General features: G+C 47.7%; 1 long non-coding RNA gene across 1 annotated transcript; it reads right to left on the bottom strand.

The window, feature by feature from the left end:
* Positions 1-1,207: 1,207 nt before the first annotated feature.
* LOC116806972 (uncharacterized) lies at positions 1,208-9,984 on the bottom strand. The gene is made up of 3 exons (XR_004366012.3): positions 9,044-9,984; positions 3,477-3,601; positions 1,208-1,831 (listed from the first exon to the last, which is right to left on the bottom strand). It is a non-coding gene; the product is annotated as an uncharacterized lncRNA (long non-coding RNA).
* Positions 9,985-20,900: the final 10,916 nt, after the last annotated feature.

The following is a 20,900-nucleotide window of genomic DNA, read 5'->3' as shown; positions in this document are numbered from 1 at the left end:
CAATGTCACACGTGGCACCGCCCAGACCGGCCAATGTGACACTCTCCTCTCCATGTCCCAGTGCTCTCACCACCGGGCATGGACAGAGACTGCTTATAGGGCCCCTTTAAGGATGCTTTGCCAAGGACCACCAGGAACAACAGTCCAGTATCACAATTTGGGACTAGAGTCCCCCCCATTTTCCCCTGGGGCCGAGGGTCCAAAAGACAGAGATCGCCTTCTCTTCTTCCTGAAGATGGAGGGCATCCTCACACCCTCCTCAGCTCTCTCTCTGTCCACTCCAAAACTGGTAGTTGCTGCAGAAGGTCTCTTGGTTCACCAATGCATCCCCCTAAAATGCAGTCCCTCTTGAAAGAAAGAGTGGTTCAGTCTATGGTAAACAAGCAGAGTCCAGCCAAAAAGCCACTCTATCATCTGCCCCCAACCTTCTTCTCTAAACATCTGAGGTTTCAAGCTGTCTCTCTTTTCTTCAAATTCAGGAGGAGTAATATTTCATAAAGCCTTCATTTCTCAGGAAGGGTTAAAAGTCCCAACTCCCAAGGATGGCTCGCTGCCCAGGCTCCAGCTCCCACAGCCCGGCTGGGCACCTTGCGGCCCCCCCGCTCTTCTCCTTCCCTGCGGCGAACTGCCGATAAAACCACCGAGTCTCTTTTTTTCTCTCTTGGGAGAGAGAGAGACTCTGGGGGGGGAAACGGAGACATCCCAGATTTCTCCACCCTTCCATCTGCAGGAGCTGACCCAGTCGGTTCCGATCCTTTACCTCCTGGCCTACCTGTGCAGGCCGCATGGCTCCCCTCCCCCACCCAGCCCGGGCTGGGCAGGGGAGGTCCGTATCATGCGATGACCGGAACCAAAGAAGGACGAGTCCTCCTGGGAATTCCGCTTTTAACCCCTCTGTGTTCTCAGAGGCGTGTCCACCTTCAATTGGTCACCCCAAGTGTCAGTATCTAAACCTGACCCCTGACTGGATGAACCTCTTCCTTCTAAAAAATTCTCTTCCCGTGTCAAACCATGACACTTGCGAAGTCCTGTTTCTCGGCCACTTTTTGCCGCCCTCCAAGACATATTCTGGCCACCATTGTCCTGGCTTGAAAGATAAGCATGTGTCATGGTTTGATGCTGGCACAATGCCAGCGCCCCATGAAAATACAACTTACCAATCAAATGCTGTGAAATGTGATCAAGAACAGAGCAAAGCAGGCCAAACTTAATAACAAAGAAACTTTATTACACTACTACTACTACTACTACTATAAAAGGAAAAGAAAGGAAAGAAAAAAAAAACCACACAAAATTCGAAATGAAAACCTTCCAAAACATTTCTCCTCCCTCCACCCAACTCCACCAAACCCCAGCGAGACCCATTTGGATCCTTAATCAAGTTTTCACCCTTCAATATAATCAATACTGAGTCCATCGGGGAAGAGAGGAGTCCCCCTTGCACCATAGACCCCCAGGAAACACAGCTGCCACCTTTGTGTTTCCAATGTCACACGTGGCACCGCCCAGACCGGCCAATGTGACACTCTCCTCTCCATGTCCCAGTGCTCTCACCACCGGGCATGGACAGAGACTGCTTATAGGGCCCCTTTAAGGATGCTTTGCCAAGGACCACCAGGAACAACAGTCCAGTATCACAATTTGGGACTAGAGTCCCCCCCATTTTCCCCTGGGGCCGAGGGTCCAAAGACAGAGATCGCCTTCTCTTCTTCTCTGAAGATGGAGGGCATCTTCACACCCTCCTCAGCTCTCTCTCTGTCCACTCCAAAACTGGTAGTTGCTGAAGAAGGTCTCTTGGCTCACCAGTGCATCCCCCTAAAATGCAGTCCCTCTTGAAAGAAAGAGTGGTTCAGTATATGGTAAACAAGCAGAGTCCAGCCAACAGCTACTCTATCATCTCCCCCCAACCTTCTTCTCTGAACATTTGAGGTTTCAGGCTGTCTCTCTTTTCTTCAAATTCAGGAGGAGTAATATTTCATAAAGCCTTCATTTCACAGGAAAGGGTTAAAATTCCCGGACTCCCCGGACGGCTGCAATCTCAGCCCAGGACTCTTTCTCCAGTCTCCCACGCTGGGCATCTTCCGCCCCCCTTCTCCTTCTCCTCCGCCGGCAAACTCCTAGGTGTCTGCTGGCTCTCTATCTCTTTTCCCTCTAGCTTAGGGGAGGGGGAACAAAAACATCCCAGATGTTCTCTACCCTTCCATCCGCAGGAGCTGGCCCAGCTCGGTTCCCGATCCTTCATCCCCTGGCCTACCTCTGCAGGCCGCATGGCTCCCCTCCCCCACCCAGCCCGGGCTGGGCAGGGGAGGTCCGTACCATGCGGTGACCGGAACCAAAGAAGAACGAGTCCTCCTGGGAATTCCGCTTTTAACCCCTCTGTGTTCTCAGAGGCGTGTCCACCTTCAATTGGTCACCCCAAGTGTCAGTATCTAAACCTGACCCCTGACTGGTGGACCTCTTCCTTCCAAAAAAAAATTCTCTTCCTGTGTCAAACCATGACAGCATATATTCTATTTGCCATCTGTTGGAGGTGGGGCAGGTATCTCCTCTTAAATTAGGCAGTTTTCTCATCTCTTCCAAGAACAATGTCTCCCTCTGGGGAGATATCTTCTGTTAATGGGCCATTAAATGGCTCACTGCATGACTGGTAAAGTTACATCATCCCATTGTGACATGCTCCACCCAGAAGGAAGAGCCAAGCATTCCTACCTGCATAAAATCAGCATTTTTTGGGACATCAGGGCAGCCTCTTTGCTAGATTCCCAGAGGAGCAGCTTCTTCTTTGCTGGATCCCCAGAGGAAGACCAGGCCCATCTACTCTATCACCAGACCTTCAGAAAAACTACACCCTTTCTACAGAACCACCGCTGCCGCAGCATTTCATCTGCCACTCCAGGAGGAACAGCCAGCATTTAACTGGACTATTGCCAATACCCTGACTCCTCAGGGTGTCAGATTTCTGACTCTATCAGTAGTTTTGTTTGTACTAATTACATTTTTTAAAATTTACTTTTTTTTCCTAGTAAAGAACTGTTATTCCCATTCCCATATCTTTGCCTAAGAGCCTTTAATTTTGAAATTGTGGTAATTCGGAGAGGGGGTTTACCTTTTCCATTTCACAGGAGGCTCTTGCCTTCCTTCACAGACTCTTGTCTTTTCAAACCAAGATAACCATGAGTTACAGTAATCAATTAACTTACCCATACATAAATCTTGCCTGAAATTACCCTGTTTCCAATGTGCTAATAAGCACACCAAAGGAAAAGTACGCAGTATGGGGGCATTGCTGACAAAAGGACCTTTAAGCTTCTCCATATTACAGCTACAAGACACCACAGAATGCTGAACCCACAATGGTTTCGCGATGTCTAACGGACGGTGCCTAGGCAATACCACAGGAATTCCTTTAACCCAACCATGTGCATCTTTCGCTGAGTCTTATCGGGAGGTACCAGACCAGGGTAAAAGCACCTTACCTCTCTCCAGGGGACGTTGTGAGCGGCAGAGGGTCGCAGCGCCAATGAGCACCCCAAGAATCCTTTGGTGCCGGCTGGAGAGTATTCGAGTCATGGGATCCTCAGCAGCAATCACAGGGTCCCATCTGGGGGTCACCAAAATATTAGCGTTCAGGAACACACATAATGACGTAATATGATTATATGGAGGTGCTTTTATTAAAGAGCTCTGGGAATCAGGGGTGCAGACCCAAATCTGACTCTGACATGGCTTTCGAACTGAAGGTATTTTATATTCTATCATTATATGACACTCCTACCCCTCTCAGCCCCCAAATTACTAGACTAGCCCAGAGATACGAGGCCTTGAGGGGAGGAACCTCAGGAGATGGGCAAAGATTCAAAAGAGGCTCTATCCCCAATGTGGTTGTCCAGCTTCTTTATTCCATGGGATGAGGGGGGAAAGAGAGTGAACAGGAAGGGTCATGTCCTTATCTAGGCTCTGGACAGGGAGGGCTTTCTGGCTCTCCGCCAACCCCGTCAGAACAGGATGGAAGGACCACTCTTATCTGATCAGAGTCACAGGGGTCCCTGGAAATGGGGAAAAGGATATCCCGAGCGCACTGTAACAGTTATATAACTTCCACATTAATTATTAAACTTATATTGTTCTACAGTACACATTGATCTTATTCAAGCATGAATTTCTTGCAATCTTTCTCAAGCCCCCAACCACAGTTTCTCATGATTATTCTTATGATTAAACTGTAATTATATTTAATTACTAAACACTCATCGCATCTAACAATTATATAATTTATCATATACTAGCTACAAAGGTGCAGTTCTAGCAAGTACAAGGCCTATACTTTCACAGGGTATTTTCCCAGGGCATACTAAGCCTAACTTTCATTCCAACTCCCCAAATCCCCATTATTTTAAAACCCTTTTACTATCATAAGCAGTCATTGGTCTAATCTCCACACCCCCTAGACTCTGAATCAGTCAGATGCTTGTACTTTAGGAGAGTTGTTATTGGTTGAAACCTCTGTCAGTCAGTCCAGATGCTGATTTATGGAACTGGGTTGGGCTTCTCATTTATAAGCAGATTAATGTTCAGTACAAATCAGCTTGTACTGCAACATCTCAGCCTTTTGTCTTTACTAAAGTTGTAACTTGATCTTTGTCATATATTTGCAATGGTCCCTTGCAAACAGGGCAGACAGAAAACAGCATGGTTTTAATTTACGTTAATTATATATCAGTGAAACTGCAGCATTTAGGTTCAGAGTCTGTTAGGGAAGAATTCAAGTTAGCACATTATAGGTTTAATGTTTAGGCTATACGTCATAACTTATCTTTAGGAACAACAAACCACTTAACTCTTAAAACTGTTAAAGAAAATTATAACTACTTGTCCTGGTTCAGGGCAAATTTGGGGAAAGAACCCTAAAAGGGTTCCTTTAGGAAAGCAGACTCAATTGGCCCCTCCTCCCAACCAGTTCAGGAAGGATACCTCTTTGGAGGAAAGTGGAAAAAGACCTGTTTATTAAAAAAGCAATCTTAAACAATATTAAACAGTAAAACTTCTCGCCACTCCAAGAGATAGACAAACTCAGAAAAAAAAAACCCCCGGGTTGCAGCTGGGCTCACTCAGTCTCTGATCAGTCCCTCCGGTGCTGGAAATGCCACGGCCCAGGCCCGGCCCGCTGGGCCACAGGTGCTGCTGCTGCTGCTCTTCTGGGTGTTCAGTCCAGAGCAGGTCCAAAGAAAGGGAAAAAAACACAGTCCAGGGAACGTCTTTGCCTCAGCTAGCTAAAACTAACTAGAAAAAGCAAAGGAGAGCTCTCTCTCGCTGTCTGTCCATCCGCAAACAACACAGTCCAGGAACAGGAATGTGGAGGAGGGAGTGCAGTTCTTGAAAACAAACTCCATGCTTCTTCACCCCCACCCCCCCCCTTCACTCCTGGAACAAGTCTTAAAGGTGTAGAACTTATTATTCAACATAAACAGGGCAGACGATTGGGGATAAAGGCATCATACAGTCAACCTAGGACACTACTAGAAAAAAAACAATTTGTAAACAGAAAAACGGTTTGTAAACATGAAAAACATAAACAAAGTTGTAAGTTATATCTTAACTCTAAACTGAAATAAAAACTTTGAAACATTCAACTTTAGAACTGTGAGAAAAGCAAACTTAACAGATAAAGCAATTTCTAAACAGAGTCTTTATATGAACTGTTATTTCAATAGTCCCAGATTTCTATGAGGTAGTTATTAATTGTTCTGGTTACACAGTTCTCTGATATGTGTTGAAGGGACATCGTGCTGATGCTGTCTGTGGTTCTGAGCAGGACGCAGGGCAGGTTGGACACATCTGGCAGTTATCCAATGTGTCCCCGTGTCTGTTGATACGCACGCATATCCCCGTCCCCAAGTAATGAGATCCCAGGGACCCCCCGATGTATTGGTAAGGAGGTCTTTCACCATTACCTGGGGTTTAGGTATCTGGACATCACTAGATGATTGTAGTGATAAGAAATGATTCAGAATAACTGGGTTCTAGGACTTTTCCAATACTGTTAGATTATTTAGCAAGTATATGACTTTAGCTATTCTACCCTGTGGGGTCTTGCCACACATAGTTCCCTTTTGTTTATTAAGTATACCTTTTAAAGTACCATGTGCTCTTTCCACTATTGCTTGTCCAGTTGCTAAATGAGGAATACTGGTTTGGTGTGACACATCCCAGAGCTGTAGAAATTGTCTAGTTTTCTGTGAGGTGCATGCCAGGCCATTGTTAGTTTCGATGGTGTGAAGGATGTCCAAAGCTGCAAAAGCTGATCGCCAGTGTGCGATGGCATCCCAACCTTTTTCTCCTGTGTGCACTGTAGCCCATATTGCTGATGAAAAGGTATCAATTGAGACATGCACATATTTTAAACGGCCAAATTCAAGGATGTGTGTGACATCAGTTTGCCAGATTTGCAAAGCATGCAGTCCACGAGGGTTTGCCTCCATCTGCAGTGGTGCAGCGTAGTCTTGGCATTCAGCACAGGGGCTAAAAATATTACGAGCCTCTGTATTTGACAGCTGGAATTGCCGCTGTAAGGCTCGAGCGCCTTGGCACAAAAAAAATCATGTGATGCCTTTGCTTCTGTCAGCATATCTGGTTGTGGTGCCATCCAAGCAGGGCTAGCTAGCATATCTGCTCTGGCATTGCCCTCTGTGATAAAGCCTGGTAAATTTGTGTGACTCCTGATGTGTAGGATGCAATATGTGCAAATTCTGGATTGGATGGTGAGGCATAGAGTTTTGAGTAAAATAAATAGTTGTGCATTATTAATTTCCTTTAGTAGTGTTCGCTCTAATCTTTGTGTGATGTCAGCCATATACGCAGAATCAGTTACAACATTTAGAGGACTGTGGGGAAAATGTTGGAAAGCCATAGCTACAGCACGTAGCTATAATTGAGGTGATCCATTCTCATATCCCTCCAATGTTTGCCACTCACTTTCCTCTTTCCATGTCACAATGGCCTTTCTGTTTTTTCCAGAACCATCAGTAAACACTATAACACCTTCTAAGGGTGTTCAGCTGTTCAGGGGTTTTAGAGATTGTGTGGTTTCGCCACTTAACTTTAGCAGTCTATGGCTTGTTAAGTGGTAAGTGATTTGTCCGGTAAAATTTTGCAAAGCACATTGCAAAGCTGTACAGTTTGCAAGACACTATTCAAACTGCTCTTGTGTTGTAGGAATAATAATTTGGGAAAAATCTTTGGCATTCAGTTGCAGACATCTGCAACAACATTTGATGATTAATGGTGCGGTTAGCTCAGAGACGGTAGGCGCCGTCTTTTTTGGTTGGTGAGGTAAGAATACCCACTCTGGAATGTGCAAAGGGTCAATAATGTGCCCAATAATGCCAGTAATATGAGAATTAACAATGAAAATGAATACAGTGATACACACCTCTGGGCATATCCAGTGGGCCTGTCTGTTTGTTATGGCTTGCTCTACTGTTTCAAGAGCAGCTTTTGCCTCAGGGGTTAATTTTCGGGGGGAAGTCAAGTCAGGATCCTCTCTCAGGAGGTCAAATAAGGGTGCTAATTGCGAATTGGTTATCCCTAGGTATGCTCTGACCCAGTTGATAGTACTCAAAAATTTCTGAGCATCATTTAAAATTTCAATTTTGGTAGAAAATTGAATTTCTTGTGGCTGTATCATTTGGTTCATTATTTTGAGTCCCAAATATTTCCAGGGAGCTTGCTTTTTCACCTTCACTGGTGCTACCTGCAGCCCAAATGATTTTAATGCTTGCAGCAGGTTTGACTGAATCTGCAAAAGTTCCTTTCTTGTTTGGTCTGCAATCAAAATGTCATCCATGTAGTGATAACAGTATGTCCCTGGAAACTGTTCTCTCATGGATGAGAGTGCCTGTGCAATGTACCATTGACAGACTGTGGGACTGTTTCACATCCCTTGCAGGAGAACACGCCATCGATAACACTGCACTGGTGCAGTGTTATTAATGGAAGGGACTGTAAAAACAAACTTTGGGGTATCGTCTGGGTGCAGTGGAATAGTGAAAAAACAATCCTTCAGGTCCACTATCAGGATGTCCCAGGAGGCAGGTATCACTGTGGGAGAAGGCATAGCAGCTTGCAAGGCCCCCATGCCCTCCATGACTGAATTGATATTTCTTAGGTCATGGACCAACCTCCATTTACCAGTTTGGGGTTTTTTTCACAACAAATACAGGGGTGTTCCAAGGACTCATAGGTGGCTCTATGTGTCCTTGAGCTAGTTGTTCTTGTACTAATGATTTTAGGGCATCTAGATTTTCTTTCTCAAGGGGCCACTGCGGTACCCACAAAGGCTGAGCTGTAAGCCATTTCAGAGCTGGTGTGGGCCACCTTACGCCCTTTAACACAGTGGCCCCTGTTAAAAATCTGTCCCTACCCAAACTCCCCATGAAGATAAAATATCCCTCCCTCACAGGTTAAGAGTGGCAGCAGTGATGTATGGCCATATTGTATCTGTTTGACCCTCAGGATTTTTGATTAGCACAGGACTGCTGCTCAAGCAGCTCTGTATGGTCCCTCCGAGGCCAGCAACAGCAGATCCCACGGGTGTAGTAGGTCATGATGAAGGCCATATTTTGGCAGCGATGATGATGACATCTGCCCCTGTGTCAATCATCCCATTGACCTTTATCTGCGAAGACTGTGCCTTAGGCATCACAACAGTACAATCCATGTTAGGTCTTTGATCTCCCACAACCTGAGTCCAGTTTGCCTGGGGCTGTCCTGTTAATCTGAAGCCTATGTCTCCTTGCTCTTTAGAATCTGCTTTGGGGACAGAAGACTTAAAAGGGATAAGTTGAGCAATTCTGGTTTTAGCAGGGATAGTTACGGGTGGTTCGTTAGCCAATCCCAAAGTGCAAAAGACAAACAGCAGGGGACTATCAGTTTAATCACAACAAATGCACCTTCATTAGGGGCCAAAAACAATAAATGCGATAGTGGGGTCAGAAAAGAAATAAAAAGGATAGAGAGAGAGAGAAGGGGGCATGGGAATAGCTACCAACACAGGCGAGGTCCTCACTGGTCTGGATGATGGGGATCCGTCTTGTTGTGTTGGGGAGAGTCTCCAAAGTCGTACCCAACCCAGGGGTCCAGTTATAGTCCACAGAGGTAAAAGGGGGGAACGTGCAGAACAATGAGAGTCTATTGAAATTGCTATGTGGGGAACAGGTGTATCTACAGAAGTTCATCCAGGCAGAACAAACACAATGAAGAATAAGTCCATTGAAGTTACTGGAGAAGAACAGGTCATGTCATTCTTCCCCCCCACCACTCTCTGTGCTAGGGGTCTCAGTCTCAGACCTTGGGAAGAGGGTTCTTGATTTCCATCTGTCACAGTGGTAACGAGGCAGATGAGGGGTCTTCAGTGAGAGACCACCAGGGTCACCCCAACAGTTCATTCAGCTTAAAGGTGGAGAGTGAAGCAGGAATTGCAGTAGGCCGCTTTGTGCTGGGTCCACGCTGGGTCTTCACCAACTCCTTGCCAACTCCTTGCCAAGTTCTTGCCGGGCCTCATTGGGAACAGCTAACGTAATGGTACAGCGGCTGCACCTGCACTGTTGCCTTCTCCAAGCCGGATCTGCAGTGGGGGAAGGGAGTTCCTTCTCGTGGCAATCGGCAGGCAAATGAGTGAGGGTCTTCAGACGGCCTCTTACACCGCCGGCTGTGTCAGCAGTCGCACTAAAGGTGAACACCCCAGCGCCCTGCTGCGCCACAGTCCCGGCCCCCGTGGCAGGGGGGAAGGCAGAGCCGAACCAGCCGGCGCCCCGGCAGTGCCGTCCGCAGTATCAGCAGAGGGCACCGCGGCGGGCACAGGCGGAGGCACAGACCGCAACCCCAGCGCTCTCATCCCCCGGGGCGGAGGAAGGGCGGGGCGCAGAGGGAGACGCGGCACGCAGAGACACAAGGGAGTCTGGCACGCCCCCAAGGAGCGTCGGACCCGCGCCGCGCAGCCTCCCGGTGGGCACCGCCCCCATCAGGCGGGACGGGGCGGGCTGCCCGCCTGCCGGGGCGGGGTCTGATGGAACAGTGACCAACGCCCCGCCTTTGGCAGCCCCCACCGCCTTTGCATGCCCAGCAGGCTGCGCAGGTTCAGGGATCGGAGCTGATTCCTCCTCGGAAGACCAAACCGTGACCGGACCGGGAGAATGCGCCTGCATCGTCTCCAGGGGAAATGTAACACCACAGTTCGGGCAATGCACCGTCACCGAGTCAGACGCAATCTGAGGCGGGGGCTGATCCACGGGCCCCCGTTCACCCCCGAGCGCCGGGAAGGCACAAAGAGAAAGTGCTTTCCCCCCCAGCCCACTACACCTGCGGCGCGGGGCCGGGCGAGGCGGCCGAACCGGCTCCACTGACCGGACACCTGGAGCCAGTGGGCTGGGAGCCCGAACCACCCCAGAGGAGGAGCCGCCTTCCGGCTCACTCCCCTGGGGACTAGGGGAATCAGGGCCACCCCACAGAGACTCGGCCTCCCCAACATCCGCATCCGAGAAAGATAGGTCTCCCAGAGAAGCCTGAGAACTGCCAATCTCAGACCCCTGCCAAATGGCATCCAACCTCTTCCACAGCATCATCAGCGGCCCAACATCTTCAAAACGATTATGAAGCAGGGCATCCATGAGGCGATCTCCCACGGGAGATCAATTCTCACAGGAAAGGGCCTCAGCAAGACTGGGAAAGAATCCCTGTTTCCTTGCCCATAAAAACAGCCTCTCAAAATCATCCCAATAAAAAGGAACACATTTCCGCTTCAACACCTCCCTCCAAACGTCCAAAGCCACAGACTCCTCCCTGATGTTCTCAAAGCTCTCCATTACCAACAACAGCAACAGGCAAAGCACTGAACAGACAGCAGAGACCTCACCGGCATAGTTCCCAGCCTCAGCTGCAATAGACTCTGGAGGTCACCAGATGTCGCTATAGGACGCGAGAAAGCACAACGCGAGCCACCTGCTATTTTGCAAGGTAAAAGAGAGAGTTTATTTTCTGACTCCAACTTTTATACTTTTCCAAAGGTGACAGTGGATTGGAGAGTGAATGGGCCACCTCTCCAAAGACATTGGAAAAACCACTAGTACATCAAGTTTCTCCACCCCCATGAAGGAATGAAAAACAATATGTTGTTTATAGAAATTATGTGGGAAAGTTTTCTAACAGAATGTAAACTCAGAAGGCTTTAGAAAATCTTAAGAATCAAGGCGACAAAGCTAGAAGTTGTTTTTAAGTTTTCTTGCAGTGGAGAATTCTGACACCTTCTTTCCATTTGCAACATTGACAGTCTTGTTTGCCTGTGGTATCTTTCTGCTTGGTAAAAACATCTTTTTGTTTGTGGCCAGCTTATCCTTTGCTCTAAGGCATAAAACCTCTTTCCATCTCTACATAACCCTTGCCTTAGTTGCCCAGTAATACTGGCTCAGCAATTCTTTTCTTCTATATCAAAACTTGCATTCATTTCTATTTCTTCTTCAGAGTCTACATTCAAAAAATTTTCTGCCAAGCATACAGATCTGTGAGACTTTCTTGACAAACTTTCATCCTTCCTAACAATACCCCTTTGTCCTTGAAATGTCCCCTGTGGTATGGACTGGTGTGGACAGTTTGCTTTCACGTGGCCTTGTGTGAGAGACAGTCCGAAGTTTCCTTCATTTTCCTCACGACTGTCGCAAAGACCCTGAAGACCCCTGACAGGAGTTCTGGCCTGGCCGAGGTGGATGCGGACGCTTGCCAAGTGACTGTTAGCAGGTGCACTCGCTGTGCTTCTACAGAACATTGCATTCAAACAGGTTGTGCCAAGCAGTGGCTTGTACCTCTATGCCTGCACCTGCTTCACTGACCACTGGGCTCTACACAATGGCCCATCAATCTTGCCCACCTTCTGGCCAGATGCCACTCGCTTTGGCTAAAGCCTGTATAAACTGTAACATTTTGGGAAGACTTCGGTGCACCCCCACAGACAACGGCAAATCTATGTGGCTGGACCATCAAGGATCTCGTCTTGGATGGTGGTAGCTATATTCCCCTTCCCCTTCTTTCTCTCTATTCTTTATTTCCTTTTTCTGTTCCTTCTATCACATTTGCTGTTGGTACCTAAATAAAGGTGCATTTGTTGTGATTAAATTGATGGTCCCCTGCTGTTTGCCTTTTGCACTTTTGGGATTGGTTAATGAACCATCACAACACCCCGCACGAGCGGATCGTAACACCTTGTTGTCCACATTTGTAGCACTGGGGAATTTGTTTAACAGCAGTTGTAATAGTACTAGCTAACATATCCATGTTGAGATCCAGTCCCAACCTTAACACATGCATTTATCATATCCTCTAGGGATGGATTCTCTTTAGGTAAGGCATCAATAATCTTTCTACAGTCTACGTTTGCTTAATCCTGTGCTAGCTGCAGTATTAATTGGTTCCTTGCTTCGCTGTTAGATATCTGTTTTTCCATAGCACCTTGCAAGCATTCTATGAACTGCATATACAATTGGTCAGGTTTTTGCCTCATACTTGAATAACTTTGGGTAGGTACAGACATATTTGTGATTTTTGTTAGAGCTTGCATTGCTGAATCCTTTGCTTGGGCTAGGATAAAGGGGTTCAAATGTGCTTGGGTTTGTGGGTCTTCCATGGGGAGCAGTCCCATAAGTTGAGCAATCCCTGCCCCAAAACATGGGTTCTGCTGTGAATCTCTTGAGTTTTTTAGTCCCTGATTGTTACAGTGAGCTCATGGGCACCCTGTGCCCCCCTTCCCCGGGACCCAGTGACTCTGATCAAGATAACCCCTGGATCCTCCTTCCTGCCCCAAGGGGGTTGGTGGAGAGCCAGGAAAGCCCACCCTGTCCAAAACCTATATACACCCCTGAGATTTCCTGTTCTCTCTCTTTTGCCCCGCTCTCACATGGACACCACAGAATAAAGAGAGCTGTACCAACCAACACCCTGGGGTAAGAGCCTCTTTTGAATATTTATCCCTCTCTTGGTATTCCTCCCCTCACAGCCCCTTATCTCTGAGCTAGTCGGATTATTCGGGGGGCTGCGTGGAGGGGGGGGGAAAACTACACCTGATCTTCTGCATAAAATCTCCAGCTCGATGCAAACATCATATATTGCACTGGACTACAGATCAATTTTGCAATCTGCTTCATATCATAAGGGTTTAATTCACTAGCAGTTAAAAATTGAAGCATATTTGCAACAGCAGGCTGTTGTTATTGGACATGAAATGAGTACATAGAAGCTTGGTAAGTTTAAAGGGGAAAAAGATTCCGTTTTAATTAAATATGTGGTATTTATAGAATTTAAAAGGTGACTGTGGATTGGAGGATGGCATTACTACTTTTCTAACCACACTGGTCTAAAGATGAATCAATAATTTCTCTCTACCCACAGAGAAATACGTAAACTATTCTATTTTTACATGAAATTGTGTGGGAACTCCGACTCTCAAATATGTAAACATTATCAGAAGGTTAAAGAAGTTTTATGAGAACTTTAAAACTTTCAAAAGAATTATAAAAGAAAACTTAACACTTTTAAAAATCAGGGCAACAGCAGGCAACCCTAGCCCATGTTTAGCAGCTAGTTGGCGTAGTTCTGAAAGGATTTGTCAATTAAAGGGTACATATTTGTCAGGGGTTGTCCCATTACCTTGCACGACTGGGAATGCTGCAATTGTTCCCGTACCCTGCTGCCAGTTCTCTGATGATGGTGAACACACGGGTACAGAAATTAGTTCATCCCCCTCTGTATCTCCACATTCTGTCACCTTCTGTTTTACCTCCATCCAGAAGATTACTGGGTCTCAGGTGGGAATGTTTTCTGCTTGGAACATTGAAGAGGCTGGAGCTGGAGTCAGCAGGGTTGCAGAGACTTCCTTGGCTGGTTGGAACCTTGGCTGTAGATGCCATGGTGTTGCGGCAGTGGCAGGTGGGGGGCTGGGGCCAGAGCTGGGAGCAGGGCTCTGCATCATAGTGCTGGGGTTTCCTAGTTCTGGTGTATTTCCGGGAGCGATGTAGTGGCAACATCTGGGCATTTGTTGCGTTCCACCCCCCATGTTGCAGCAGCAGGCAGACGTGGCCAGTGGAGGCGGGACTGTGAGCGCGGTTTGTGGGCTGAGCCAACCAGCTCCGGGCAAGGGTGATCTGGGCTTTTCCATTAATTTTCTTTAATTAATAAATTGGAGAATTCATTTATAACAATCTTGGTGGCCTGTACAGGGATCTGATTTAGGGGTCCGGGGAACCTTTTTTTGTCCGTGCGGCGCCCCGCTGATTTCGGCAGCCGGACAGGATTGGGGAATCCCATAGAACCAATCATATTTCTAATTCAGAGCCAGAACCACTATCAAAAAGGGGATAAAATGGGCCCAGAGCTCTTGGGAACTCGAAGCAGAATCTCTGAAGCCGCGATTAATTTTTTTCACTCATAAAAATCTACATGCACAAAGAATCCACGTGGGAAAAAGGACCGTAAGTATTGCGTGGTTGAGTGAGGGGTGATCGAGCATGTGTGTGAGACGTGACATTGTCACAGGGCAAGTGCGGACCCCAAAATTGCATTTCCACTATTCCGCGAGCAAAGTGGTCGATTGCAGGGGAAGTGAATGGAACCGGGAAAACTCATTTCACACATAAAGCCTGCAACTCAAGGAGTTCAGGGGTTCGATCACGGGCGGATTGAGGAGGGAGGGTGTGTTAGAACTGGTAAACCTCTTCGGTCCAGGACTTTGTAAGTCCAGGGAAAAAGGTAAGAGAGCTCACCACCAGTCGTAGGTCCACTGAGCGGTTTGCTGTGTGACTGATAGGCTGGTAACATTCAATTGGGAGAGGCTAAAACTGATTTAAGGACTTCGTTCAAGGAATTAAGGTAAGCAGGCTTGTTGAGGTATGGAGCAGAAAAAGAGTAAAATTCAGGGAAAAACCCAGAGAAAACCTGGTAAAGTGCAGCGGGACTGTTTGCCAGAAATCCCAAGGGGGAGCCCGTTGGGGTCGATGTTAGAGCATTGGGGAGATAGCCCCAAGAGATGGAGGAAATCTAAGGAAAAGATGATTCATTACTCTGTGGAGGTATGGGGGAACATGGAAATTGGGAAATATCAGTTTTGGCCCACGTTTGGCACATTTCATACAAGAATGTGTCGAGCATTATATGATAGTATATATGAAGAAAGCAGGCCAGAAGGGGAGGAGCTGGACTATGCCAGATTGTGGGAACATGCTGGTGCCCGGCTATTCCCGGTCTGAACTCAGGGCAGTAAAATAAACCAGGGTGAGATCTGGGAACCCTTGGACAACCTCCCACCCCCGTACCTAAACCAGGTCCCGGCCCCAGTGCCCGCACCAGTGGGTCACCCGCCTCAACCTGCACAGGCACAGGCACCGCCGCGTAACATACAGGCCTTGGCTCCGGCGATGCCGGACCCACCGGGTCCTTCTCAGCCCCCGCCTATGCCACAACAGGCGGACAGTCCCGGGCACCCACTCCCCGCTGGAGAAACTGCCTCTCCTCCAGCTAGCAGGACACAAGACGCGGAGGGAGAATCATGACGATAGTGAGGGGGAAGGGGACAGACCCTGTCTCTACCCCCTAAGGGAAGTACCAACTGCGCCTGGAGTCATAGGGTATGTAAATGTGCCAATCAATACGAGGGATGTAAGGGCCTTCAAGAGGGAAATGGGGAAATTAATGGATGACCCTCTGGGGGTGGTGGAGAGGTTGGACAAGTTTTTGGGGAACAGTATCTATTCATATGATGATATCTGCACCATTCTAAGGTCGTTGTTCAATGCTGAGGAACGGGACATGATGCGTCAGGCTGCAATAAAGGATTGGAAACATAGGAATCCCCAGGGGAAGAGTGGTGCCAAGAGGTGGCCTGAACAGAGGCCATCATGGAATGCCCAGGCAGAGGAGGATCGGCTCAAAATGATAGGGCTGAGCAACATGGTAATACAGAGAATTCAGGGGGCGGTACCAAAGGGGCAGAACATCAGTAAAGCATTGGGGGAATGCCAGGGGAGGGATGAAACACCCACCAAATGGCTGGAGGGGTTAAGAAAAAGTCTCCTGATGTATTCGGGCACCGACCCTAATTCTCCTGTCAGGGGTATTTTGTTGAAAACAGAATTTGTTGCTAAATGGTGGGAGGACATATAGAAAAGGCTAGAAAAAATAGAGAATTGTCAGGAGAAAAGCCTTCAAGAATTGCTGAGGGAGGCACAGAAAGTTTACATGAGGAGAGATGACGAAAAACAAAAGGCACAAGCAAGGGTGTTGGTGGCAGCAATATGGAAAGCACAAAAACAGGAGCCGCTGCAGAATCCTGGAAAGCCGGCACAAGCCCAACGGCCCCAAGGAAAACCTAACCTCTCTCAAAGGAAGGGCACAAACAAACAGGTTAGTGCCCCTGAGTGCTTTTACTATAAACAGAAAGGGCACTTCAAGAGGGAGTGCAGGAAAAGAATAAAAAGATGAACAAATTTTTCAGGAGAATTAAAGCTGTCAGGGGCTCTATAATTTCAGATCCAAAACACCTGGAGAGCCCTTGATCAAGTTAAAAACTGGACTTCAGAAACACAAATTGGTATTTTTGGTGTATTCCAGTGCAGAAAGAACCACAGTTCAGCGACTGCTACCGGGATGTACTAAAAGTAAGGACTCAATGGTGGTCATTGGGGCCAAAGGGGAAACCTTCAAGATACGGGTTTTAAAAAATGGGGAAGTAGAATTGGAAAATAAGTTTTGCCTGGGGAACATACTGCTGGTAGAAGAAGCAGATTATAACTTGCTGGGGAGAGATTTAATGGTAGTCCTGGGGATAAGCCTGATAGCAAAGGACTCCCAGCTAACGGTAAGTTTATATAAATAAAATAAACCCTAAAGTGTGGCGCACACACTGGGGGAGGCAGGGAGGTTAAATATGGAGGCTATTCACAGAATCACAGAATCACAGAATCACAAAATCACAGAATAATTAGGTTGGAAGAGACCTCTAAAATCATCAAGTCCAACCTATGCCCTAACACCACAACTAGACTGTAGCACCAAGTGCCAAGTCCAGTCTTTTTTTAAACATATCCAGAGATGGTGATTCCACCACCTCCCTAGGAAGACAATTCCAGTATTTTATTATTCTTTCAGTGAAAATTTTTTTCCTAATATCCAACCTAAACCTTCCCTGATGTAGCTTGAGACTGTATCTTCTTGTTCTGCCAGTTGCTGCCTGGTTGAAGAGATCGACCCCCACCTGTCTACAACCTCCCTTCAGGAAGCTGTAGAGAGCAATAAGGTTACCTCTAAGCCTCCTCTTCTCCAGGCTAAACAACCCCAACTCCCTCAAACGTTCCTCATAGGGCTTGTGTTCCAAGCCCCTCATCAGCCTCGTTGCCCTCCTCTGGACACGCTCAAGCATCTCAGTGTCCTTCCTGAACTGAGAGGCCCAGAATTGGACATAGTACTCAAGATGTGGTCTCACCAGCGCCGAGTATAGGGGAAGAATAACCTCCCTACTCCTGTTGGTCACACAATTCCTAATGCAGGCCAGAATGACATTGGCCTTCTTGGCCACCGAGGCACATTGCTGGCTCATATCCAACCGGCTGTCGACCAGCACCCCCAGGTCCCTTTCTGCCTGGACACTGTCCAGCCATACTGTCCCCAACCTGTAACGCTGTAGGGGATTATTGTGTCCAAAATGTAGAACTTGGCACTTAGACTTGTTAAACTTCATGCTGTTGGACTCTGCCCTTCCGTCCAATCGATCCAAATCTCTCTGCAGAGCCCTCCTTCCTTCCAAAAGATCAACACAAGCTCCCAGCTTAGTGTCGTCTGCAAATTTACTAATGAAGGATTCAATGTCCTCATCCATGTAATCTATAAAAATATTAAATAGAACTGGTCCCAGCACAGACCCCTGAGGGACACCACTGGTGACTGGCTGCCAGCTGGATGCAGCACTGTTCACCACCACTCTCTGGGCCCGGCCATCCAGCCAGTTCCTAACCCAGCGAAGGGTGCTCCCATCCAAGCCATGGACTGCCAGCTTTTCCAGGAGTATGCTATGAGAAACAGTATCAAAGGCCTTGCTGAAGTCTAAATAGACAACATCCACAGCCTTTCCTGCATCTACCAGATGAGTCATCTGGTCATAGAAGGAGACCAGGTTGGTCAGACATGACCTACCCTTTGTAAACCCATGCTGACTGGGTCTGATACCCTGGCCATCTTGTAAGTGCTGTGTGATAGCACTAAGTATGAACTGTTCCATTATTTTACCTGGTACTGAGGTGCCGATGCACTGTTCTCCCCGATGCCTTTCCCCTGCCCCGGCTAGCTCTGGGGAGAAGGGCCGCGGGCAGATTTCCAGCGCTTCCCGCTGGACCCTCACAGGGCTTTAGGAAGCGCTATCAGAGTTCGGAGAGCAGTCAGCAACCCCACGGCGAATTATGAAGAGAGTCTTTCTCCGGGGGGCGAATTCCGTTTATTGTAATCCAACGGGGAATACAATAATTCGAAGGTAACCAGGCGTGCCGCGCCTGCTTTTGCCGGAGTGGTGCGGGCAGGGCAGAGCGCGCTGGAGCCAGCCAGAGAAAGCATGGAGCGAGATGCGCAAACGAACTAAATATGGAACGGGGGAAAACTGGGCAGCCAATGGGGTAAAACCGCGGGGGGTCCAAGGGTGGTGGGATACGGGGGTACATCCAATGAAGGACAGACAGGGGAAGGGTCCCAGGTCCTCTGCCTATCACCCGGCGTCCCGGGTGGAAGATTCTAGGTGGAGGGGAAGGGACACCGAGTGACAGACAGGCATTTGGGGTAAACAAGGGGGATGACTTAGCATTTTTGGGGACAACGGACCCGCGGGGAAAGACGGGAAAACCCGGGGGGAACCGTTACAGAACCGGGGGTACATGGAACAAATCTATACATAATACAAATGTAATAAAACATAAAAAACACAACTCCACACTGAGGTCAGGCTAACTGGCCTGTAATTACCAGAATCCTCCTTCCTACCTTTTTTGTAAATGGGTGTCACATTGGCCAGTTTCCAATCGTCTGGAACCTCACCAGCGAGCCACGACTCCTGATAAATGATGGAGAGCGGCTTCGCAAGCACATCTGCCAGCTCCCTCATCACCCTAGGGTGGATCCCATCTGGTCCCACTGATTTATAAATATCCAAGTGTCCCAGTAGTTCTCTAACTACCTCCTCTTGGATAACAAGAGGACCATTCTGCTCCCTGGCACCACCTATCAACCCCTGAGGACAGTTGTCTTGAGGACAAGCTGCCCTACCACTAAAGACTGAGGCAAAGAAGGCATTAAGCATTTCTGCCTTTTCCTCATCTTTAGTTACTAGGTTGCCTGCCTCATCCAATAAGGAACAGTAAATCAAAGGACAAAAACCTTGTTTCCTACTGTCTCAAACCCGTACACACTGCGGAATAACATATCCCCGGCAGATACCTGGTACAGTGTAATAGATTTAAAGGGTGCCTTTTGGACTTGCCCGCTAGCCTGGGAAAGTCGGGACTATTTTGCATTTCAATAGGAAGACCTGGACACAATAGAAAGCAACAATTAAGGTGGACATCCTTGCCTCAGGGCGTAGATTCACCTAACCTATTTGGGCAAGCCCTTGAGAAACTGTTAAGTGAGTTTGTGCCTGTCAAAGAGACCAAGTTCTTACAATATGTAGATGATCTGCTGGTGGCCGGACCCAAGGAGGAGGACATACGGGCAGGTACAATAGCACTATTAAACGTTCTGGGGGAGAAAGGGTTGAGGGTCTCAAAATCCAAATTACAGTTCACAGAGCCCGAATTCAAGTACCTAGGACATTGGTTAACAAAGGGTAAAAAGAAGCTGGATCCAGACAGGATAACTGGTATTATCACCTTACCCCCTCCCCGGACAAAAAGGGAGGTCAAGCAGCTGCTGGGTCTTCTAGGATACTGCCGGCAATGGATCGAGGGATACAGCGAGAAGGTAAGGTTTCTTTATGAAAAGCTTACCACAGATAGGCTCAAGTGGATAAAGCAGGATGAGGAAGGTTTTAAAGAAATAAAGGACACACTTGTGGCTGCCCCGGTGTTGAGCCTTCCTGATGTAAGGAAACCTTTTCAACTATTTGTGGATGTCAGCAATTGCACTGCCCATGGGGTTCTAACCAAGGACTGGGCAGGGGCCAGGAAGCCAGTAGGGTGTGTATCAAAGCTTCTGGATCCCGTAAGTAGGGGGTGGCCCACCTGCTTACAAGCAATTGTAGCAGTAGCAATATTAGTAGAGGAAGCTAAGAAGGTAACCTTCAGGACACCGCTGGCAGTTTACACCCCACAGAGTGTAAGGAGCATCCTGCAGCAAAAGCCTGATAAATGGCTGACTGACGCCAGGCTCCTAAAATACGAAGCTAAATTAATCCACTCCTAGGATTTGGAGTTGTGGACTACCTCGGCCCAAAACCCAGCACAATTCCTATTTGGGGAAGCAGCAGGAGTGCCTTCCCATGACTGTGCTGAAGTGGTGGAACTACAAACTAAAATAAGACCAGACTTAGAAGAAGAAGAAGTAGAAGGTGAGAAATTGTTTGTGGATGGGTCTGCAAGGGTCATAGACAGGAAAAGGAAGTCGGGTTATGCGGTGGTGGATGGAAGGACTGGGGAGGTAGTAGAATCTGGGCCCATGAACACCAGGTGGTCAGCACAGGCTTGTGAGTTATACGCGGTATTGAAGGCCTTGTGGAAATTAGAAGGAAGAAAAGGAACAATTTTTACAGATTCAAAATATGCATTTGGGGTGGTACACACGTTCAGAAAAATTTGTGAGGAAAGGGGGTTGCTCAATACCGGGGAAAAGTG

The sequence above is a fragment of the Taeniopygia guttata genome, chromosome W, assembly GCF_048771995.1.
Source record: "Taeniopygia guttata chromosome W, bTaeGut7.mat, whole genome shotgun sequence".
Lineage (NCBI taxonomy): Eukaryota > Metazoa > Chordata > Aves > Passeriformes > Estrildidae > Taeniopygia > Taeniopygia guttata.
The sequence above is the reverse complement of the archived record's forward strand: the minus strand, read 5'-3'. Positions and strand labels throughout refer to the sequence as shown.